The sequence below is a fragment of the Pinus tabuliformis genome, chromosome 6 (genome assembly GCF_031772625.1).
Source record: "Pinus tabuliformis cultivar Carrire ecotype Pingquan chromosome 6, CPIR1, whole genome shotgun sequence".
Lineage (NCBI taxonomy): Eukaryota > Viridiplantae > Streptophyta > Pinopsida > Pinales > Pinaceae > Pinus > Pinus tabuliformis.
Genome location: NC_142292.1, coordinates 2,038,397,784 through 2,038,424,871, shown reverse-complemented (window position 1 = coordinate 2,038,424,871; position 27,088 = coordinate 2,038,397,784).

Genomic DNA, 27,088 nt, shown 5'->3' with positions numbered 1-27,088 from the left:
CCATTGTTGGAAGGGTGCTTCTACATAGATAGGAACCAATGGTAATGGCATGAGCTTTCTTCTTCCTTCAAATATTTGACATTCATGGCAGGCTGCTATTTTCTTGTAAATGTCTCTGAACATAGTTGGCCAAAAATATCCAGCTCTCAAAATTTTATTTGCAGTGGCCTTCCAATGAATGAGTAGTTTATAGTTTACTGAAATGGTGTTTGACTCCATGAGCCCAATGGAAGAAATCTTATGTTGTTTGTCCAACCAGCATGTTTATTAAGTTTTCGTTTCAAGAGTTAGCCCTCTTAGTGTTAATCATGATCAATAGTTTGTTTTGAGAGAGCCCTCTCATGTTAGGGAGGCTAATCCTTAGCCAAGAGTCTGGTCTGAAATAGTTACATAGAGTCTAACTGATTAGCAGCCATCAGTACATGATTTTGTGATAACATAAGGTATTCACTCTTTCGAGTCATGTGTTTTCCACATATTGGAAGTATTTTCACTATTGATCATCTTGCATCCGATAATCGCTCTCCCAATTCGAATTTACTCCAGAATACCCCTTGGTATGTTCTAAGTGTTCAAGCAGACTATGCCCCCCCACAGGTGAACTATGTGGCTTTGTATCCTCAATGATAAATTATTGCTAAGAAGGATCCTTTGAACTATTATTTTCCTTCTCGGGGCTTGATCCCAGTACTTGATCGAGTGATTTATCCTATGGGGGCATGGGACCCCTTAATTCCCTCTTTTGATCCTTATAGTTCTCATGATTTCTTGGAAGTTGAGTTTCCTTCGCAAGAATAATTTTTGAAGCCATGAGTTTCAAACCAAAGAAGTCCTTGGACAAAGTCTCATAAGGGGCTCGTCCTTAAGAACTATTATGCGTAAGCCACAAGGCCGCGTGGTTCCTTGTACCATATTGTATATATAAGGTACACATTTTCAAGTTTTGTATTCTATAACACAAGATTTTATCTGAAGTTTTTATTAACTTCTTGCCTAGTGCTCCTAATTATGTCTATAGAACTTGGAAGAATTCTCCTTTGGGCATTTTTATGGTTGATCCATTCTGACAGATATTGGTTCTCAAAACTGGAATATACGTTAGATTTTTAACCCGAATTGTGAATTTATCAATTTCCTTTTCCATTTTGGCCCTAGGATCGGCCCCAACAAGATGTGACATAGAACCTTCTCATTGCTTAGAAATGCCTTAAATTGTGTGGTAGAGCCTACCTTATCATGGGTGCCCTAGATAATATCCTGTTTTCACTTGGCACCCATGCTGAAATTTTGTTCTTAGGTTTGGGAGTCCTCTTTAGTCTTGCCATTACTTTACGATGAAGCCTCATTTCTCTTCTTCTTCTCTATTTTTCTGGCTTTATACCCTAGAGGCTCCCACGTGTTAAGTTGTATTGATGCATTGCATATTGAATACTTGTATCCTTTTGGTCTTAAGTTGGCTTCATTTGGACTTATTTATAAGCCACTTTTGAGCATGACCTTTCTACAAGTTCAAAACCATGCATTCATTTGCCTCTGTGACTTGAAACCTTTCATTCATGGAAAGAACATCCCTTTGAGTGTTGACGACCAATTTTTCCACCTTGCATTGAGCATAGGAGTGTTCCAGCCCGAGGAACTAGAGCATCTTTTTTCAGACACTCGTTCTTTCCACTGTACTATAAGAATTATTTTATTCTTTTTCAGGCTTTAAATATAGATATATATATATATATATATATATATATATATATATATATATATATATATATATATATATATATATTATATTTCAAAAATAGTGGGAACGAGACATGTACTTCCATACTTGATGGCAGCAAGAGTCAGTTATGTCACCATTTAACAAAGCACTCAACACAAGTTTTTCCTCCATTTGGAATGGGACTTAGTTTGACTTTAGGAGAGCCATAACCTTGTTATCAAGTTAGTCCTCCTCTGATTGGTTATCTCTTCCAATCATATGGAGAATTTTTTAATGCCTCTTGCATTGCAAACTTATACAAAGTTATTTATTCCGCCATATAGTCACATATGAGTCATGATTTTATTCAAGGGAATTCAACTTGTGTCGGCCATTGTGTGACATCTCTTGACTCATTTTCAGTCAACCATATCGGGTCTGTCAAAGTTGTCTCCAGTATCACATCAGTTATTTCATCCTTTGCTCATGCTGGTTAAGAAGGTCTCCATTGACTTCTTGCTAGCAGGCCTTCTCTTATCGACTCTGACAAATTTCTCAGAGAGTATGCCTAGAGCCACACCTTGGCTCTATTTACATCATTGATAGGTGACCTTATGCTCAACATCGATTAGTATCATGTGTATTTGAATGCGTGGTTTCCCTTGTGTTTGGAGTAAGCTTACATTATCACACATTGGGATTTTTGCAGTACCTTGGTTTCCATTTGACCCTATTGGTCGATTCCTTGCCTTTGTGTTAGCATTCATTATTAGTTGGTTCAGAGGGTTTATATTGTGCGCTAGCCACATCTTGTGTATGCCGGAAACATACTTTAGAATGGTTACTTCATCTCTTTTCATCTGAGTTCTTCCAAATTATTGGCCTGCGGGTTACACTCACACTAGTTGATGTGGGATGCCTTAATGCCTTCCTTCCAACACATTTTTTCCCATCGAATCCAACTCATTTCTCTAGGAATAATATCTAGAGTCCCTTTTTTTTAGTACCTTAGGGTTTGCAATCATCAGTGGTAGACTCCTTCGCTATCGATAGTGAGAATACATCAATGTCTCCTGATTGATAGATTCTCCCAAGTGTTCAACTTTGACACATTTATTCACACTTGTTAGATTTTACTAGGGTACCTTGACTCTCATCATCATTGTCAGTTATTTGTCTCGCATTTGTTAAGGATATACATCAATGACCTGTAATCAAACGATTTCTCACATGGTCGATTTCAACTCATTTATTCTCGTCGTGTAGAAATGTACCATCTGTAGTTGGTGAAGACCTCGGGTAGTGTCAGCATACTGTTTCACTTGTTAGTCCTTTTAGTTTTCTACCAGTGCATCTAGTCATCCTTATATGTTGCAGTTCATTTCAACAACATTCTATATGTTGAAACCCGAGTTTCATGTAGTACCACTATTCCACCTATATGATATGGTACTATTATATGGATTAGTTATGTAGTATCACTCATCAGACATTCTTCGAGCATCATTGATTAGTTCTTATATATGTGATATTGAGACATAGCTCCACTGTGCTCCTTTGTGGCTATGATTAGACGACCCACTATGTATTCTCCAGCCTTCTTTGTACACTTATGTATACATGATGGATTGTCTTTTTACTTGATTAGCAGACATGATTTATTATCTCTAAGAATGGATATGCCTGCCTCAGACATGAGTCTTCTTTCTTATTCCTTCTACAAGTATTCATTTGGCCGGAATTTGGTGATCTCCTCTTAGGTTCTCAAATTATCTCTCTTTGTACTTAATACATTTCGGGTAATACATTTCAGGCAACATGTACCCCTTCCGACCTCATATATTAGGGGGAATCTGTTATAATATTATTCAACACTCTTGTAGTTATGATGCTCTTATATGGCCTTGGGAAACCCTTTCCCATTCAAACTTGGTCATTTATTAAAAATTTTTAAATTAAATTATGTACGTGACTCTGCCCTTATAAAAGCGCATTTATGCATGGTTACCATAATACTAAACCCGCATACATAATTTAAAATATGAAAAGAAAAAAATCCTATTTATCGAGCGGAATTTACATGTTTCACCGAAAGCCCACATATAGGATCATGTGGCGTAACTGAACCAAACGATTTCTAGTGGTATTTATACACCTCATGGGAAGTCCTAAAATATGGAAGGAGATAGGATATTGAAATTATAGTCCTTTTTTCCCTAGATCAAGTTTGATTTTCCCTATGCCTCCTACACTCCCACTCCTAAGAAACCCTTGTTTCCTTGCTGAGATGTTCATATTCCATTATATGACATTCTTTTGCACATATTGAGGTGATATTTGAGGCTTGGGCTGGACGGATCCAAAGGAAGGTTCGTTGGTGTCATGGTTGGATTAGGTTGTATTCTTCCACTCTTATTTGCTGTTTTCAATAAAGAAGCTTTGTCTTGCTCCTGAAATGTTGTGATCTCATGTTTTTATAATTCATGTCTAACATATCATTCTTTATATACCTATACTTGATTATAGAACATGTTTAATATGCACATTATTTGAATTACTTGCTTTCTATATGCTTCTCTAGTTTGGGTTGTAGGTTTGAACGCATTGGAGGAAGCAAAGGATTAAAACCATACTGGATCAACATCAAACATAGGACCTTTGGGTATTCTTCCTAAACCCAACTTTAGAAGTTTTCATAGTTTTCTTGATTGAATGAGTGTTTATTGTTGATTTTCTACTTTCGATCTACTAATGTTGTCAACCCTTACCTAAGGGATGTTTCTCCCGCTAATAGTGGTGTTTGGTTCCAATTGATGATGTCAATTAGAGTTCAATTTAATGTCAACCCGGGAAGGTAAACTTAGAAGCGCTTATCTAAAATATATAGCTTTAGAAGGATTCCTAATCTGTTCAAGATCTTAAAGTCCCCTTACAAGAACATATTCATTAAGACCTCTTTCAATAACTAATCAAACCTAGATCTAACAATTGTTTGATATCTATGGTTCTCTTACAAGAACATATTCTACAAGATCTCTTCCAACTTTAGAACATCTAATAAGAACTTAAAAGCCTAGATCTAATAATTGTTTGAAATCTTATGGTTCTCTTACAAGAACACTTTCAAATAAGACTCTTCCAATATTAGAACATTTAACAAAAACTTGAAAACTGAATCAAACCAAAACATAAAATAAATTATACCTAAAACAAACAAATAAGCATGCAAGTAAGGCCATGGGGGCCCTCCATAACTCCACAAGCACACCACTTCAATGGAGACTCAAATGTAGAAGCAAAATTGAAGTATGATCCTTTATTTCAAAATCTCCATTACAAACCAACTCTAAGATTACAACTCTAAGCTTCTAATATTACATACTCCAAAATTCTAAGATTACAAAAACTTCAAGATTCTAAGATTACAAATGGAGGAGATTGTACTCCTATTTATAAAATGGGAAGAGTAACAAACTCATAATGATGATCCACTAATCTATCTTTATCTCCATACATCTCTCAACCATCTAGACACATAACCCCCTTTTGTCCTTTATCTTCTCCATGAGATCATGATCTTCTCCATGAGGTTTATCTTATCAAATTCGAATTTGATCATTCAAGGCCACATAAAGGTGTCTTGGAAGCTTCCTTGGCACCTACACATGTCACAAAAACAACCCACTTTCCATATATAAAGTAAAATATATTATTTTCTAATATTTAATCAAGAATTTCTCTTAAAAATGCTTAAAAATAAATAATATTTGGAAAATATAAATGAGACCCATCAATGGTGAATAATAGGGAAAATGAAGTGACATGGTGGTGAATAATGGGTGATATAATGGAAGCATAGGTGAAAAATGTATGGTAATGAGTGATATTTGTATGACATTTTGAAGCCCAAACATACTCCCCAACTAAAGCTCTTGCATGTCCTCATGCAATCTACTACAATGACTTATTTGATTTGATTCTTAGATGAGCTTCCTTTTACAAGATGTTTGGTTCTTGTGTAACAATCATCTTTCAATCATGGACTTCCTTTTAACTTTGCACATATTTGGATAACTTTTTATTTTTGCAAAGCACTTACATATTTTAATGATTGGTTCTTGTGTTACAATCATTATTTACTTTGTTGAGATATCTTTTTAAAGATTGGTTCTTGTGTTACAATCATTATTTACTTTGTTGAGATCAATCATTTTAAGAAGTCATTTGATATGCTCATCATTTTGTAGTAGTTTTTATTGTGGGAAGACTATGTGGGTTAAGATGTACTATGAATGAGGGAAAAATGAAGTGTGAAATTCCCCCGTCCCCAACTGATGGTTTTTGGCAATTTTTAATGAGAAAGGGAATAGTGAAATAGTGGAATATTTTCCAAATATCATCATTTTAGCATCTAAAAAGAATTTCAAGATTAAAGGTTAGAAAACATCATACCTTACTTACCTACAAAAGTGGATGAATCATGCATGTTCAGCTGCTACAATTCTGATCTGAATCTTCTTCTGCAAGTTGTGGATGAAAGATGGATCTGTATTGTCGTATCTGCTACTGTATAGTCTGATGAATATGACGAGTCTGCTGAATATGGATGAAAATCTATAAGGCTTGGAAGGTATAAAAAATATATAAGTTACATTTTCCTCCCCCCAACCTTATTTATGGACTTGTCCTCAAGTCATGACAAACTGAAAAACAATGAAAGGAAATATGCTTCATCTGCTACAAAATATGGGTCTTCAAGTCTTCAACGGTCGATGGCACAAATCTTACTATGTGATTAAATGCGTTGGTGTCGAACATAGTAAGAATTTGTTGACTTAGTGGCCATTAATGAATGCCACTAGCCAACACGAGAGCTCCCACCATTGATTCCAATGGGAGTCAAGATGCCTAACACATCTTTGTAGGTACGAATGAGTTTTTTGTGGTTGAGTCACCTACAAGATCCAACGAACAAGGGATATTAATGTACTCCCATTATTCATTGGCAAGAGTACTTGCCATTAAGGCATGCAAGCCTCTAGGTGTTTTTACAAAGATAATTAGACTCTATGACCTGGAATCAATGATATGTAGAAGCAGGATTTTATTGGGGGAAGATGAAAATGGTAGAAAAAAAGGGAAATGGAAATGACAAGGAAAATTAAAATAAGTGAGCTTTTTGTAAGTGAGATTCTTGTTTTATTTTGTGGGTTAGGGGTGAATGAAAAGATGTAGATTTGACTTCATGATTGAAACTTGTTGGGAAAAAGGGATTTTGGCTTGCATTGAGGACTCATTGGGGTTTACAATTTTACAAAGGGAATAAAAGACTGATTGTAATGAATATGGACTTATTCACATGATTCATCATAAAATTGATCTGTTGGAAGTCCAACTGTCGACAAATTAGACTCCTTGAATGATCATCTGATTAACGTAAACCTGCAAAAACTTGGCATTCACAAAACATAAATATATCCAAGCAAAAGTGATCAATTTCTACTTGGTTTTTTATGCAAAAATTAAACACCAATGAAACAGATTTAAATAAAATCAAATGTATAAGTTAGCCCAATTCTATGATTTTTTTACAAATCCATTTTAAAATATGAAATGAGTATAATTAATTCCCTTCTTGTGGAAATAAAATTCAATTTTGTTGCAACTATGCAAATCCTGATGATCGTCGAAATTGTTTCATGATTTGCGTCTATGATATTAAATTTCACATGTCGTCATCGATCGATCTTGTATTTGCCAAAATCTACATCATTTAAAACTTGCAAGATGTTAATACAAATGCGTCAAATATTTGTTACACATGAACAAATATCAAATGCTTGAATGGAGCGCACATAGAAAGTCAATGCATATGCATAAGACATGTGAACCAATTTACATTTAATATGTGAACCATTGTACGAAAGTGATTGTAAAAACAAAATTTCAACCTGCAATAAAGTGACCATGAAAGAAGTTACCAATGGTATCACGTCATTTTCGACCTTCAAAGACTTTTCAATGCACCAAATAGAATGCATAAGCATATCTGAATTTCAACGCACCAAATTTCACTTACGTTTTCAGCAGAGAAAGGCATTTGTTTCCAAGGAAATAAAGTTCAAAGGTTTATCTCGATTCTTGGTACCATAAAATTTGTTGGTGGCACCAAAATGTTTGCTTCAAAAGCCCTTTATCTGTTCGTGAAGATGATCGGTACAAAATGTTGGGCTAGTTTCCAACAAGAATGCGACTTCTTGCAACAATATATTCTTTCAAATTTGAAAATGAATGGATATCTAGTAACCCTTAAAAATGATGCAACTCTATTTCTTACCATTATTTTCCATTGCTGTTATTTACCATGTAATATGCCAGTGATGTCGCATTGTTTTGAAAACAAAATTGAAATTCATATGTTCAACATGCCGAGTGGGAGGACTCAACACGTTTATTACCGTGGCATGGTGAGGTGTGACCGTTTGATTAGCGCATACAGCTCCCATAGTTTATGTCAACCATATGCCGAGAATTATATATGTCCAAAGTTTGATGCCGTAGTCTTCAGATGTGTGTCACGGTGGCATGATGAGTTTGCAGTCCATTTGGTGCAGAGTGACCATCGGAGTCAAACAACACGAGGTGGCATGGAGCAAGTCGATACTACTGACGCTGCATTAGTTGGCTGGAAAAATGGCTGACGTTCTGCTTCTGATATAAGAGATTGCGAATTCATCATAATCATCAAATCACCAAATTGCTCCTGCACAAATCGCTCTCAACAGATATCGGAAATTATTCTACAAAATCTGCAGATTATCGCTCTCTTCCCCAACAGCTGCACTCAAGCATCCCGTGAGGAGAGGAGAAGTGGCAACATCACCATCGCAGAAGGTGGCATGGAAAGCATAAGACGGATTTTATGGAAGAAGAAATATCCTGAGCGATTTTCTGCAATATTTTAGCCTCTTTACTGTTTAATGTCACGTACAAATTGCTCAGTCAACAAACAAGATATCATACGCTGCAAATGATGGTCTTCTACCCAAATTACATCTTATTTCTCACAGAATATCAATCTCCGAGTCATATGAATCATTGTAAAATGCAGAAATGCAGAAATTACCAGCATTCACGTTGTCAATGTTCCTTGGTAATTGCGCGGCTGTGTTCACTCCTTATCACAAAGATGGGAAGCTTTGGCAAGGTGGAGCTGGTCGTAACCCACCTCCCGATGCTCCTCACCTTGTTGGCACCTCACCTGAGAACCAACAACAACAACAGGCAAATTCTGTCTCACAACCTGTGGTAAATTCTACAAATAAAAAAACATTTCGCACGACTTTTCCTCTTGCAGCCTTCACTGAAAGTGAATGCACACTTTGATAATCCAATCGAATTTACAAACTTGAAATCTATCCAATCGATTTTTTTTATTGAATACCATTAGTTTTGGTTCTGACGACAGGCGTATTTTACAGTTTTGAAGCCGTGGGCGAGTTCACAACCTCAAGAACCAGCCAGGATTTCAATGAACACTCAGCTGCATCCTTCAAAATATTTTCTCGTGCCATTCCCCTTGAACCAACAGATTCATGTGTTCTATCTGATCGCAAAAGAAAACCTCTTTTGTTTTTAATGCTCTCGGCCTTTTTATGTTTTTTTTTTGTGTTTTAATGAGTTTGTTGCCATGAATACGTTGGTGGGATCTTTTATTTTTTAATTGTTTTGTTTTTTTTTAATGATTTTGTTTTGTTTTTATTTTTTAATTTGTTTTTAATGTTTTGCAATTTTTTATGGTTTGTATTTCATTATTTTATTTATTAATGTTTTGTTTTATTGTGATTTTTTTTTTTTTTTTTTTATTTAAATGAGTTTGTTGGTTTTTTTTTCTTTTAAACTAAAATCTAAAAAAAATGAATTTGAATCCCGTTTCTAAAAAATGGTTAGTTTTCAAAAGAATTTTTTTTAATAATAATAATAATATATATCATTTTTAATAATAATACATATATATTATTATTATGTGATTTTTTTTTTTTTTTATAAAACTAAAACTTAAAAATACTAAGTTTTATCTAAAATGTTTTTTTTTCAAAGATGATTTTTGTTCATTTTCAAAATTCTTTATTGTCATATCGCAAATCAATTTTCCAGCAAAATTATTTTTATTTGAAATAAATCAATAGATTTTCTGATCTTCCTGATCGCACGATGCGCAGGAAGAGAGCATACTAATCTCTTGATTTTTTTTATTTATGCAGGTTAGCGTGGATGGATAAAACACAATTAAGATTTGCGACAAAACCTTGCATTATATACACTCTTTCTACATTGTCACGGGGGCGTTTAGACTCTCGGAAGACAAGGCTTTCCGATAATCAAGCTCTTGGCTCACTCGTGATACAAAAACAAGACATAGAGATGCAAAGATGTGCCACTGAATTTATTCATGATGATTTATTTTTGAAAACAAGACTAAAAAATTCTAATGATAATGACTTCTAATGACTTCTAATGAGATCTCATCTAATCTATTCTGCATTAACTTAAAATATGTTTTATTTTCTAAGTAAAAGAATGCTTCCAATGAAGCCATCTACGGACTAAAAATTCGAACATGCTCACATCAAGATTTAAAAATTTTACATTATGTTTTGCAAGTATGTGAGAATCCTGTCTTAGAGTTGGCTCAATGTTATTGTCCTTGCTCTCTAAGAAGTACCTGTTCAACATTGTCAAGGTCCTCATCCGTAGATGGATTAGTGAGAAATGGGGGTTTTAAAATAAAAATCGAAATTAAATTAACTATGTACGAAAATAAAAAATGCTCCAAACTTTGAAATCCTTTATGAACCTGCTGTCACCAAGTTCTACAAATTAGTCCATAAAAACAAATGCATAAAATAATTACTAAATCCTTCTAGTTGCACTTCCCCGGCAACGACGCCAAAATGTTTGGTTCCAATTGATGATGTCAATTAGAGTTCAATTTAATGTCAACCTGGGAAGGTAAACTTAGAAGTGCTTATCTAAAATATATAGATTTAGAAGGATTCCTAATTTATCCAAGATCTTAAAGTCCCCTTACAAGGACATATTCATTAAGACCTCTTTCAATAACTAATCAAACCTAGATATAACAATTGTTTGAGATCTATGGTTCTCTTACAAGAATATATTATACAAGATCTCTTCCAACATTAGACATCTAATAAGAACTTAAAAGCCTAGATCTAATAATTTTTTGAAATCTTACGGTTCTCTTACAAGAACACTTTCAAATAAGACTCTTCCAATATTAGAACATTTAACAAAAACTTGAAAACTGAAATCAAACAAAAACATAAAATAAATTATACCTAAAATAAACAAATAAGCATGCAAGTGAGGCCATGGGGGCCCTCCATAACTCCACAAGAACACCACTTCAATGGAGACTCAAATGTAGAAGAAAAATTGAAGTATGATCCTTTATTTCAAAATCTCTATTACAAACCAACTCTAATATTACAACTCTAAGCTTCTAAGATTACATACACCAAAATTCTAATATTACAAAAACTTCAAGATTCTGAGATTACAAATGGAGGAGATTGTACTTCTATTTATACAATGGGATGAGTAACAAACTCATAATGATGATCCACTAATCTCTCTTTAGTTCCATACATCTCTCAACCATCTAGACACATAACCTCCTTTTGTCCTTGATCTTCTCCATGAGGTTTATCTTATCAAAATCGAATTTGATCATTCAAGGCCACATAAGGTGTCTTGGAAGCTTCCTTGGAACCTACACATGTCACAAAAACAACCCACTTTCCATATATAAAGTAAAATATATTATTTTCTAATATTTAATCAAGAATTTCTCTTAAAAATGCTTAAAAATAAATAATATTTGGAAAATATAAATGAGACCCATTAATGGTGAATAATAGAGAAAATGAAGTGACATGGTGGTGAATAATGGGTGATATAATGGAAGCATAGGTGAAAAATGTATGGTAATGAGTGATATTTGTATGACATTTTGAAGCCCAAACATACTCCCCAACTGAAGCTCTTGCATGTCCTCATGCAATCTACTACAATGACTTATTTGATTTGATTCTTAGATGAGCTTCCTTTTACAAGATGTTTGGTTCTTATGTAACAATCATCTTTCAATCATGGACTTCCTTTTAACTTTGCACATCTTTGGATAACTTTTTATTTTTGCAAAGCATTTACATATTTTAATGATTTGTTCTTGTGTTACAATCATTATTTACTTTGTTGAGATCTCTTTTTAATGATTGGTTCTTGTGTTACAATCATTATTTACTTTGTTGAGATCAATCATTTTAATAAGTCATTTAATATGCTCATCATTTTGTAGTAGTTTTTATTGTGGGAAGACTATGTGGGTTAAGATGTAATATGAATGAGGGAAAAAATGAAGTGTGAAATTCCCCCCTCCCCAACTGATGGTTTTTGGCAATTTTTAATGAGAAAGGGAATAATGAACTAGTGGAATATTTTCCAAATATCATCATTTTAGCATCTAAAAAGAATTTCAAGATTAAAGGTTAGAAAACATCATACCTTACTTACCTACAAAAGTGGATGAATCATGCATGTTCAGCTGCTACAATTCTGATCTGAAGCTTCTTCTGCAAGTTGTGGATGAAATATGGATCTGTATTGTCATATCTGCTACTCGATAGTCTGATGAATTTGATGAGTCTGCTGAATATGGCTGAAAATCTATAAGGCTTGGAAGGTATACAAAATATATAAGTTACATTTTCCTTAATCTTATTTAGAACTCTAATGGATAAGTTACATTTTGGGCTTCAAAATGTCATACAAATATCACTCATTACCATACATTTTTCACCTATGTTTCCATTATATCACCCATTATTCACCACCATGTCACTTCATTTTCCCTATTATTCACCATTAATGGGTCTCATTTATATTTTCCAATTAATATTTATTTTTAAGCATTTTTAAGAGAAATTCTTGATTAAATATTAGAAAATAATATATTTTACTTTATATATGGAAAGTGGGTTGTTTTTGTGACATGTGTAGGTGCGAAGGAAGCTTCCAAGACATCTTTATGTGGCCTTGAATGATCAAATTCGAATTTGAAGAGATAAATCTCATGGAGAAGATCAAGGACAAAAAGGGGTTATGTGTCTAGATGGTTGAGAGATTTATGGAACTAAAGAGAGATTAGTGGATGATCATTATGAGTTTGTTACTCATCCCATTGTATAAATAGGAGTACAATCTCCTCCATTTGTAATCTTGAAGTTTTTGTAATCTTAGAATTTTGGCGTATGTAACCTTAGAAGCTTAGAGTTGTAATCTTAGAGTTGGTTTGTAATGGAGATTTTGAAATAAACGATCATACTTCAATTTTGCTTCTACACTTGAGTCTCCATTGAAGTGGTGTGCTTGTGGAGTTATGGAGGGCCCCCATGGCCTCACTTGCATGCTTATTTGTTTATTTTAGGTATAATTTATTTTATGTTTTTGTTTGATTTCAGTTTTTTTGTTAAATGTTCTAATATTGGAAGAGTCTTATTTGAAAGTGTTCTTGTAAGAGAATTGTAAGATTTCAAACAACTATTAGATCTAGGCTTTTAAGTTCTTATTAGATGTTCTAATGTTGGAAGATATCTTGTAGAATATGTTCTTGTAAGAGAACCATAGATCTCAAACAATTGTTAGATCTAGGTTTGATTAGTTATTGAAAGAGGTCTTAACGAATATGTTCTTGTAAGGGGACTTTAAGATCTGGAACAAATTAGGAGTCCTTCTAAATCTATATATTTTAGATAAGTGCTTCTAATTTTACCTGCCCGAGTTGACATTAAATTAAACTCTAATTGACATCATCAATTGGAAGCAACATTTTGGCGCTGTTGTCGGGGAAGTGCAACTAGAAGGATTTAGTAATTATTTTATGCATTTGTTTTTATGGACTAATTTGTGGAACTTGGTGACAGCAGGTTCATAAAGGAGTTCAAAGTTTGGAGCATTTTTATTTTCGCACATAGTTAATTTAAATTCAGTTTTTATTTTAAACCCCCCATTTCTCACTAATCCATCTACGGATGAGGAATTTGATAATGTTGAACAGGTACTTCTTGGAGAGCAAGGACAATAACCTTGAGCCAACTCTAAGAAAGGTTACTCACATACGTGTAAAACATAACATAAAAATTTTAAATCGTGATCTGAGCATGTTCAAACTTTTAATCCGTAGATGGCTTCACTGGAAGCATTCTTTTACTTAGAAAATAAAAAATGTTTCAATTTAATGTAAAATAGAATATATATATATATAAAATGAGATCTCATTAGAAGTCATTCTCATTAAAAGTTTTTAGTCTTAATCTCATTAGAAGTTTTTAGTCTTATTTTTAAAAATAAAAATAAAACATCATGAATAAATTCAGTGGCACAGTAAGAGTTGCTTCATCTTCGCATTTCTTTGTCTTGTTTCTGTATCACGGGTAAGCTAGGAGCTTGATTATCGGAAAGCTTTGTCTTTCGAGAGTCTAAATGCCCCCGCGACATTGACGAAAGAGTATGGATGAATGCGAGGTTATGTTGCAAATCTTTATTGTGTTTATTATCCATCCACGCTAAGCTGCATAAATAAAAATAAATCAAAAGATTAGTATGCTCTCTTCCAACACTTCATGCGATCAGGAAGATCAGAAAATCTATTGATTTATTTCAAATAAAAAAACTCTCGCTAAAAAATTGAGCTACGCATTCTATAGATTATAAGAAATTTGCAAGAATCCGATATCAATCTGCTGCAACAATTTAATTTTCTATTCAAACTAAATTCACAGCATATTGAAATAAATCAATAGCATTATTAATGCACATACGATTGTTTGATTTTGCAATTTTTCTGGCTTCTTGATTTAAATCTATTGTTCCTGCACCATAACGATTTATTTTATTGTTGTGAAATGTCTTTCTTTAAAAAAGGGCATCAAGGGATCCAATTTCGAATCATGGGATCGAATCCCTGGTCAATGGGTGTCATAAGTTGCTGAAGGATACAGAGTGGGATGTTGACCTTACGTTTCCTTCATGATGTCAAGAGCTTGGATGTCAAAGCTCGGGAAACCTACATGCACAAATATGAACCTCGCTCGTAGAAAATCACAGAAAGCACATTTCCTGTTTTTTTTTTGGTGTACATAGCTACAAGTGGGATGAGAATTCCAACTGTAGACAAGAGTATTGGAACATTGAGACTGATAGGCATCCACTGAGAGAATCCCTGAGTAAATAGAATCAATACTTAAAATGTTTATGACGAAGGAAGCAAATTCATGAAGGTTTGGCATCAAATTACGAACATACTTCCTAAATCGTGGACATAGTTATAATGACAATTAGCTGAATTAAAGCGTGTATCTATAAGCATGGCATTGTTTGACTGATCAACGTGGAATTTGCAAGTAACATTGATCCAAAAGAAAGAGTGGAGCTATTTGACTGATCCGCGTGGAAAATAAAGAGAAATCTTTTTCGGTGATTCAGCTACAGAGGTTCAAATACCAACGTTTTCTTTGATAGCAACTATAGATTTTTCATCTCATGGTAGTTGATCATAGTTTTGTAGTGATATTCGGGAAATTCTCCAACACCTTGCAAGAAGTCCCAAGGCAAATGCAGCATCCTTTTCAGCCTCGTGCTCACAGGCAATCCATACGCAACCCCTTAAAAACGTCAATTTTAAAAAGTGGTTTGTGATCAAACCAGGACACATCTACAAAAACGAAGACATGGGTTTTTTCCACAACAGAATGAATTACATAACCCAGAAATCATTTTCTTGGTCTGAGAGGGAATCATGGTTCTTCGAGACCCTGTTTTGATAACTGCGGGAAGAAAAAACGGTTTTTACAATTAATGTGCAGAGAATTACGGGTTTTGCTGGCAGTGAAACAGATTTTGAGCGATTTGAGTGACTTTGTGGCTCGATTTGAGCAATTTACCTAGTTCATTGTCCATGGCCACTTGCCACATATCAAGTGAACTGCACCTGTACATGTGGAAATGTTGTTACAGAGGTAAGGCCCCAACCTCAGGCGGTGGAATGGGGAGCCAAATTCAATCTTGACTGGTACAGCGAGGAATTCTAGACTTATCGTCAGCATTTCAACATAGCATTTCAACAAAAACTCCCACCAAGTATTGCACTCACACTTTTGAATCATTTTTATCTCTAGGGTTGCACCTCTTTTCATGAATAGTGATGCTTCTTTCTCTCTATTATAAAACTATGGTTTACTGATTGTTTCGCTGATATGAGGCTATTTAGCTGGTGGCATCACTGAGTTTGATCCTGCAAAAACAAGGTTTCAAACCATATTTTAACTGCAGATTTTCAATAGCAGATCTGAGGCTATTTGTCTGATGAAATCACTAACTTTCTTTCTTCAGAACCACGGTTGCAGATCATCTTTTAATTGCAGAATTTCAATAGCTGATGGAAAGGCACTTTGGCTGGTGGAATAACTGCTTTTGAGACTGCAGAACCAAGGTTTTAGATATTTTCACCACAGATATTCCACAACTGATCCGAGGGAATTTGGTTGGTGGCATCAACAATTATTTTTTTTCTTGACTGCAAAACCAGGATTTCAGATCACTATTGTCATTTTCAAAATACCCTTTGATTGCAGATCTTTTTACTCCTTCACTTGAAAGATACTTCGAAGTCTTCCAAGTAAATCTTACACAGATTTGATATTTCAATGATTTGCAAACATATAATGGAACATTTGGAAGATTAATTTAAAAGAACATTTGGTGGCTTATTTAAATGCTGATTAACTTGCTTAGAATTGGCAATTTCATATTGTTGTATGCTTTTATAACGTACTAATCTGCAGGAAACAACAAATCTATAATGCCAAGCTTTTCGCCATGCACAAAAGTTAGCTGATAAAAACAGGGAGTAAATTTACTTTTCATGGTTATTTCTTTCTGAATGGATTGATATTAATATCATGATTGAGTCAATTTCAAAACTTTGATTGTCCTTAATCTATTTTATTTGGTATGAAATTTTTGCGTAAGAATCATGAAGGAAATGGCCATTTCTTCTTGAACACACTTATGTTTTCTTTCTTTCAAGTTTTTTTTGCAGGTTACAGGATAATCAAGTGATCATTAAGGAGATTAAATTGTGCACAATTGGTCTTCACAAGACTAATTTCATGAGAAATTCTAAAAAAAACAAGTCCATAAACATAAACGAAATTTCCAGAAAATTACAAGTTTTTGCAACTTCCTGTAAAAGCTTAATGGTTTGACATGTTGCATGACAGATTAGCAAAATTCAAAGAATTGTATTTGTTCTTAAATGTACAAGGATGGTGAAATACCTATCCACACTTGAATTCAACGTCAACAGGTGGTCGGTCAACGCTGGTCAAACTCAGCTATTTTAGCAGAAAGTCCAGAATTAAGGAGCATATTTGAGATTTTGCATGCCATAATTCACTTTTTCCCAGCAAGAGTCATTATCCATTCCTCACAATCCACATACACTTCATTACATTTTCTACATTCCTAAAGTAGCTCACTTACAAGCATTTTTCTCTTCTTTCCATTTCCATTGCCAATTTCCTTTTTCCTCTTTCACTCCCATTGTCAGTTTGTGAATAAAACCTTGCTTCCATACACCATTGAGTCCATAGTTCTTGAGTCTAATTATCTTTGTAAAAACACCTAGAGGCTTGCATGCCTTAATGGAAAGTACTCTTGCCAATGAACAATGGGAGTACATTAATATCCCTTGTTTGTTGGATCTTGAAGGTGACTCGACCACGACAAATTTATTCGTACCTACAAAGATGTGTTCGGCATCCTGACTCCCATTGGAATCAATGGTGGGAGCTCTTGTGTTGGCTAGAGTCATTCATTAATGGCCACTAAGTCAACAACTTCTTGCTATGTTCGACATCGGCACATTTAATCACATAGTAAGATTTGTGCCATCGACCGTTGAAGACTTGAAGACCCATAATTTGTAGCAGATGAAGCATATTTCCTTTCATTGTTTTTCAGTTTGTCATGACTTGAGGACAAGTCAATAAATAAGGCTGGGGGGAATGTAACTTCTATATTTTGTATACCTTCCAAGCCCTATACATTTTCAGCCATATTCAACAAACTCATCAGATTCATCAGATTATCCAACAGCAGATACGACAATACAGATCCATCTTTCATCCACAACTTGCAGAAGAAGCTTCATAATAGAATTGCAGCAAATGAACATGCATGATTCATCCACTTCTTTAGGTAAGTAAGGTATGATGTTCTCTAATCTTTAATCTTGAAATTCTTTTTAGATGCTAAAATGATGATATTTGGAAAATATTCCACTATTTAACTATTCCCTTTCTCATTAAAAAGTCATTTATTGTGGGATTAAAGATTAACTTACAAATAAGTTTTGCAAGTATGTGAGAATCCTGTCTTAGAGTTGGCTCAAGGTTATTGTCCTTGCTCTCCAAGAAGTACCTGTTCAACATTGTCAAGGTCCTCATCCGTAGATGGATTAGTGAGAAATGAGGGGTTTTAAAATAAAAACCGAATTTAAATTAACTATGTACGAAAATAAAAAATGTTCCAAACTTTGAACTCCTTTATGAACCTACTGTCACCAAGTTCCACAAATTAGTCCATAAAAACAAATGCATAAAATAATTACTAAATCCTTCTAGTTGCACTTCCCCGGCAACGACACCAAAATGTTTGGTTCCAATTGATGATGTCAATTAGAGTTCAATTTAATGTCAACCCGGGAAGGTAAACTTAGAAGCGCTTATCTAAAATATATAGATTTAGAAGGATTCCTAATTTGTCCAAGATCTTAAAGTCCCCTTACAAGAACATATTCATTAAGACCTCTTTCAATAACTAATCAAACCTAGATCTAACAATTGTTTGGGATCTATGGTTCTCTTACAAGAACATATTCTACAAGATCTCTTCCAACATTAGAACATCTAATAAGAACTTAAAAGCCTAGATCTAATAGTTGTTTGAAATCTTACGGTTCTCTTACAAGAACACTTTCAAATAAGACTCTTCCAATATTAGAACATTTAACAAAGACTTGAAAACTGAAATCAAACAAAAACATAAAATAAATTATACCTAAAATAAACAAATAAGCATGCAAGTGAGGTCATGGGGGCCCTCCATAACTCCACAAGCACACCACTTCAATGGAGACTCAAATGTAGAAGAAAAATTGAAGTATGATCCTTTATTTCAAAATCTCCATTACAAACCAACTCTAAGATTACAACTCTAAGCTTCTAAGATTACATACTCCAAAATTCTAAGATTACAAAAACTTCAAGATTCTAAGATTACAAATGGAGGAGATTGTACTCCTATTTATACAATGGGATGAGTAACAAACTCATAATGATGATCCACTAATCTCTCTTTAGTTCCATACATCTCTCAACCATCTAGACACATAACCCCGTTTTGTCCTTGATCTTCTCCATGAGACCATGATCTTCTCCATGAGGTTTATCTTATCAAATTCGAATTTGATCATTCATGGCCACATAAAGGTGTCTTGGAAGCTTCCTTGACACCTACACATGTCACAAAACAACCCACTTTCCATATATAAAGTAAAATATATTTTTTTCTAATATTTAATCAAGAATTTCTCTTAAAAATGCTTAAAAATAAATCATATTTGGAAAATATAAATGAGACCCATTAATGGTGAATAATAGGGAAAATGAAGTGACATGGTGGTGAATAATGGGTGATATAATGGAAGCATAGGTGAAAAATGTATGGTAATGAGTGATATTTGTATGACATTTTGAAGCCCAAACAAGTGGTAACTAGCTGATAACAATGCCATTTGCTAGAAATAATGAAACGAACAAGCCTGCTCATGATGAGATCTCTTGTTTTATGATTTGATGATTAGAGCTCACTACTTTGGCTTGGTGACCAAAGCAGTAATGTTTCCACATTAGATCATATGATCATGGTAGTTCGACTTGTGATGACACCTGTACTTTGTCCATTTCCTTCCTTTATTGTTTTATTATAATAAAATATCAATGAATGGGGTGGCTTATTAGCTCCTTAAGAGTTATGGATGGTGTAAAAAGTATCACAATGATCACCTTTTTAGTTTTCCATTTTTCTCCCCAAAATTTATTTTTAAGGAGATCAAAGAATTACAGGAAACTTTTGAACATAAAGAAAAACTCTTCCAGTGGTATTTTGATGTGTAGGATAAATATCTTTATAAAATTACAATATTAGGATTGTTTGAGAGGTTTGGGATCTTTTCAAAATCTACTTGAACAGGTTTCTTATAATATATTTTCTAATGGAAATCATTCAAGAAAGTTATTGATTTTACCATGATTCCAAGGAGGGATTCAAAATAAAAGATATAATTCTACAAAAAACAACTTAATGTTGGAAAAATAGTTAAAAATAAATGGAACAACAATAGTGTCCAAGGAAATAACATCTGTAGGAAAGGAATAGTAACTGTGACTGAGGAACAATGACTGCGACAAAGGGAACAACAACTGAGACTGAGGGGATAACGATTGTGACTAAGGGAACAACAACTGCGACCAAGAGAACACCAACTATGACTAAAGGAACGATGACTATGACATAAGGGAACAACAACTATGACCAATGAAACAAAAACCGTGACCTAAGGTAACAAAAACTGTGACCTAAGGGAATAGCAACTGCGACCTAAGGGAACAACAACTATGACCTAAGGGAAGAGAAACTGCGACCTAAGGGAACAACAATTGTTACCTAGGGGAACACAAATTATGCCCTAAAGGAAAAGCATTCCCCCATGTTTTATTATTGTATTTATTTATTATTAATACTAGTTAAAACAATGATTTCCTCAATAAATATATACATTATATACAAAATGAAAATAATTTCTAAAAATGATGCTTTAGTGGGTTGTAGCTATGGGGCTACCTCCTCGATCAACTAAAACCTGCTAATTCAAATCATTGTTTACCTCATCAAAAAAGGACTCTTGCGTAAGTTCCTAGTGATATAGGCGTAATCAGTGTCCATTAGCAAGGAGAGATATGCCAGATCCATCAATGGTAGTAAGTGTCACTGTACCATTGTCATGAACTTTGGTGACTTCATATGGTCCCAACCACCTAGTTTGAAGCTTCCCTTGGAAATCTTGGAATTTGGAATCATACAATAGTGCCCAATTTCCTTTCGGAAATATTTCTTGTTGATGAGGCGATCATGCCATTTGTCCCTTTGTTTTTGAACAACAACTATGCCTTGTAAGGCTTCTAGGTGTATTTCATCCAATTCATTAAGATGTTTCAGGTGGTATTTTTGTGCTTCTTTCAAATCCAATATGACTTCTCTTGCAGTTATGAGAGTCTTAATTTCAAATTCTATCGGGAAAATGGGTTCCTTCCCAAAAACGAGCTAATATGGTGAATAACCAGTTGTATTGTGCCAAGTTGTTCAGTAGGCCCATAGGGCCTCAGGAAGCTTGGCGGCCCAGTTCCGATGGTTGGTGGATACAGTTTTGGTTAGAATTGCCTCCAGAACTTTATTGGTACTTTCCACCTGTCCATTTTCTTTAGGATGGTAAGGGGAAGTAACCCTGTGTTTGATGTGATACTTTTGCATTGTAGTTGAAACCTTGTGGGCAGTGAATTATGAATTTCCATATGTGATGATCTCTATGGGAAATCCATATCGTATGAATAGTTCAAACAAGAATTTATTAACTTCCTCTTTTGTTCCTTTTGAGAGAGTGATCGCTTCCAGCCATTTAGTCACATAATATGTTCAGACCAAAATATATGACTTTTGGTTCAAAGGCAGATTAAAGCGCCCCACAAAATCTAATGTCCTTCTTTCAAAGGGTTCAAGTAAAATTTGATTCTATAGGGGAATTTCATCATCTTGAATGGAATGACCCATCCTATGACAACTATCACATCTCTTGACATATTTTTTTGCATCGTTAAATATCATGGGCTAATAGTAGCCAATCTGCAATACTTTATGCCCAGTCCTCCGATTAACAAAATGCCCACCACATGGTTTTCATGAAAAGCCTTAAGGATATCATAAATCTCGTCTTCCCTGATGCATCTACAGATTTGAATATCTGACCTTGTGTGAAAGGGATATCTGTTAATCCAGGAAAATCGCGCACTATGTTGAACAATGAACATCCTTTCCAGAGATGGTAAATGTGCTGGAAGTTTTCCTGCTGCCAAGTAGTTTTCCACATCTTCATACCATGGTATTTTGACCATTTCAGCAAAAAATTCTTCATCTGGAAATTGATCTTCCATAGGTGAAGAATTGCCGATTACAGGGATTATGGATAAAAAGTCTATGACTATGGTCTCCTTCCCTAACCGATAACAACAACCAATGTGTTATTCAACCATTAGTAACAGGTTTATTGGTTAAATATCTAATGGTTGAATGATCAGTGTATAAAAAAACATGATATCATGCTATATAGTGACAAAATTGATTGATAAAGTAAACAATAGCTAGCAGTTTTTTTATTTTCGTCATTGTGTAGTTTAACTCTGCTGGTGTAAGTTTCTCGCTAATATAATAGATATCATATGGATTTTTCTTTTCTTCTTGACCAAGTACGGCTCCTTTTTTCATATCAGATGCATCCGCTGAAATATGGAATGGCAAGATCCAATTTTTCCCTCGTAACATAAGGGTTATTAAGACCAACTTCTTAAGATTTGCAAAAGAAACATCACATTTGTCAGTCTATTCAAATTCCACATTTCTAGTTAACACATATAAAGGTGTTTCTATCTTTGAAAAATGTACTATAAAGCGATGATAATAACCATCATAACCAAGGAAACTACGTACTTCTGTCTGTGTATGCAGAGTAGGCAGCATAAGAATTACCTCAATTTTTGTTGGATCGACTTGAATACCTTCAACATAGATATAATTCCCTAGCACTACACCAATTTTCATCATCATGTGGAGTTTTTTGTTACTAAGGCATAATATGGTGGCAATTCATCATTCAAGAACTTTCTCCAAATTCTGTAAGGCTTGCTCAAATTCATGATTGTAGGGGATAAAATCATCCATGTAGAGCTCAATTCCTTGACTGATTAAATTAGAAAAAATTCTCATGATTTCTCTCTAGAATGTGTTTGGTGCATTGCATAGCCCAAATGGTAAAAACTTGTATGAAAAGGTTCCCCATGGATATGTAAATTTGGTTTTGTCCCGATCTTCAGGAGAAATTTGGATTTAATTGTGTCAACTAAAACCATTAAGGAAAGAAAACAATTTCTTCCCAGCAAGAGTATCAAGGACCTGATCTACAAAAGGAAGAGTAAAATGATATTTCGTGTAGCCTTTTTCAATTCCCTATAATCCACAAAAATTCTCCATTTGCCATTTTCCTTGGGGACCACAACTAGAGGTGAAACTGACTAGCTGACATATATAGGATATATAAAATTAACATCAAGAAGCTTTTGCAGTTCCTGTTTTACTATGTCCCTAACATGTGGATTTAATCTTCTTTATGATTGGTGAATGACACGAGCATATTTCTCAATGTAAATATGATGTGTACATAATTGAGGGTCGATGATTTCATGTCAGAATACCCCTAAGCGAAGGCATGTTTATATTTCTAGAGGACCTGAATCAATTTTTCACTTTATCTCTCATCTAGATTAGCATTGATGTTCAAAGTCTTCCTTGGTTCAATTTCAATGGGAGTACTGTTGTGAACCATAGTTGTGAGTATATGATCATTATTTTGAACATTTAATGGGTCTCCTTGGGCCTCATGATCGAAAATTTATATTAACATTTGGCATGACGGGACCCAATAGTAGATGGCTGGTTAATAAAACCACTAATCACATCATCCTCAATATGCCTTTTAAAAGTAAGAAGTTCATCTGAAGTAAGAGGAGGATGTTGATTTTCTTCTTGATATCTTGGAGGAGATGGTTGAGAATTATTAATTGATAGGCTAGGTTTGGCACGTGGATATAGGATAAGTTTTTAACAACAATCCCTTTTACAATTGTCATATTTCCTATTTGGCACTCGATATACACATCAGTAGTTTCTAGCCACGGACTTCCTAGTATCAGAGGGTGTCCATCCAATCGATTTTTGGTGTTAATAATGAGGAAGTCTACTAGGTATTCCCACAAATCCACAAAGATGATAATGTCTTCCAAAGTTCCTTCTGGTCTAATTATTGATCCGTCGGCCAATTCCAACATAATGGTGGTTGGTTTAAATGTTGTAATCCCAAGGATCCCACAAGTTTCTATAGTCAAAATATTTATTGCAACTCCTAAGTTCACAAGGGTGTTTGGAAAGTTATTCCCTAGATTTGAATGGTAACTCCTGATTTTTCAGGATCGTCATACTTAACAGGTACTTGCTTCCCTAGGATAAGGTCAGAAAGTGTTTCCAACATGTGGATTGTAGGAGGGTCTTTTGGTTTTATCCTAGGCTTCTTAACGCACAATTCCTTAATAGTTTTGGCATAAATTTGAACATCTCAAATATTCTGGAGAAGAGGAATTTTAATACATAAATTTATCAGTTCCCCTATGAGATCAAAATCAGAATAAATCAGCATTTTAATTACAGTAAGTCTCTTGGGGTATGGTGGAGCAGCATCCATAGTTGTAGCAGATTCTTACTATTTCGCTAATTTATTAGGCATTTTTATTTTAGTGATAACTACAGGTGATGAAAAGTTTTATGTTAAAGGATTTTCTTGAGTGAGGTTTTCATTGTCTACCTGCCCCTGTTTCCCTACATCATCTTCTGGGAAGATCATTCGTCAATATCTTAACCACAACTCATTACATTCGAAGGAAGTGGAGTCATACTATGGATTTTCAATAAGTTCCACATACTGGACAAGTTTATTATTAGGATTAGGATTTGGTTGGGTAGGTAGCTGAGGGCACAATGGAGGTGGAACATTTGGGGGTAATTGGAGAGGAGTTTGCAATGGTGCTTGCAACTGAGGTAGAGACCTGATGGATGGGTTGATTGGTCCCATAGGGAATTGCTAATTATGGGACCACATTGGTCCATGTGTGGAGGAATTTTCCCAATGGGATAGGTATATGTTATTTGAAGAATTTTGCCATGGGGGTGTAGGTTATTGTTGATTAGGCCATGAAGGTCCAACATACTGCTAATGTGCCCATGGTGGTGCAGAGTATGTTTGGGATTTCCAAGCGGTATTAAAATGTTTCTACCACTGTGATCCAAGAATATGTTGTTGGGTATACTTTCTAGAATGAAACAAAGTAGGATCTTGGATCATACCTGGAGGGCATGTTTGCCACTGTCATCATTGCACCATAAGTTATGTCGACTCAGGGTCTTCCTCTACCTCCTTGATCACATATTTCAGTCTTGGGAGCAAGGGACTGTGTTTTGTGGAGTGATCTTTGGCACATATGGCACATATTTCGACTGCATCCAATGGGCACTATTTGTGACTATGCTTCTTTCGGTAATGAGGGAGAAAAATGGCTAAAGCTTGTTTCACCTCTGCTTGTTTTTGTTTTACCTAAAAGACATCCAACTATGTAGTTAATGTACTCAACATATCAATTTTAAAGTCTTCTAGGAGATTACCAATCTATGTGTCAGTGACCCATCCTCTTGTAGTTCTACTAGTTTTATTGAGGGGGTCCCACACTCCAGATTTGGTTTGTGTACTTCCTCACAAGCACATGATACAAAAATTTACAATGTCATCATATTCTTCCTTTGAAATATCACCTTTTCCCATTAAATTAAGTGTCTCTACCCATTCATCTTCCATTCCTATAATAAAAGTAGTTTTTAGGCTTCTCTGGGTAGAGTGGTATACGTGATCTTTGCAAGTTGTATTGGAATATTTCAACATATTCTTCTAAAGTCTCATCTTCTTTGGACATACTTTTAAATATTTCTTCTTTCAAATCCATATATCAAAAATAGTTCTAGTATTTGGTGAGGAAAACATTTTTCATCTAATCCCATGAAGTTATGACACCTCCCCTTAATCCCATAAACCAACGTAGAGATTCTCCCTTTAAAGTGGAAGGAAACAATTTCAATTTTTGAAGATCAGTGGTATAGTCATAACCTCGACATAAGATGTAAAATTCAAATAGAAATGTGTCAGGATCCTCATAAGCCATCTCATGAAAATTTGGAAGATTTTGTAATGGGATAGCTTTCATTGGTGCATTAGGTTGTAGATCAACAATAGGATATTCTATGGTTGAAGTCTAGGTTCCTGGTGTTGCATTTTCCATTTGATAAAAAAAAATTCCAATAATCCTCAGGTATTTCATGGTCAGTGGATATTATCCAAAGAGAAATGTGTTGGCTAAGTTCTGTGTTTTGAGTAGGTCTTACAATTCTACTTAGATAAGGAATTTCAGATTCCCCCTTTGCAATATATGTTTTTGGAAATTTATAAGATTGTAGTTCACACTCACTTGTTTCAGCTCCTCCCTCTTTTAGGTTACAAGAATGCCCCTCTCTTTTATTGGAAGGACTAGGGTTATTAATAAATGTATTTTGGAAACAATATTCAGACCTCATATTCTTATGTGAATCTTAGTATGAGCTACAGATGATGATTCTACCACTTGAGAGACAACAATAGAACCCTTCACAGATGTTGTTCGGGGAGCTACCAATGCTTGAGATTCCAAATGGCGAATGATTTCGTCTATAAAGGTCTTTCTTCCAAGGCAAGAGTGAGCTTGAGTTTTGGTGGTTTTTGAAATAGGTTTTGAATCTATAACTTCTTGATTTACAATCATGTGATTTTTCCTAGTCATGCACACTAAAAAATTCTAAAAGTATCAGTTGATGGTAGGCACTAGCACACGATTTTTACTTGGTGCATGTGTAAGTTCTTACATTTCGTCTTGAATACCCAAACCTATAGGGATAAAACTAAAACTTTTTTGACAACCTCCCCGAAAATGACGCCAAAATGTTGGGTTATTTAGTTTCTCTTTAAAAAGAGCAATAGACCTTTAAACATCAAATTTTCAACCCATAACTCATCTAGTTATTCCAAGGTTGTCCACTCTGTATGTGCAAAGAATAGTGTTTATGTAACCTAGTCTGTCTAGCCTTATTGAAAGGTAAATGCATGAAACCACAAGAAAAAACTAGAATTTCTTAAATGAACACTTTTCACAAAACTTCATAATTAAAATAAATCAAAAAGCTTATTCAAGATAATCGAAACATTAAACCTTCTAAAAACAATTA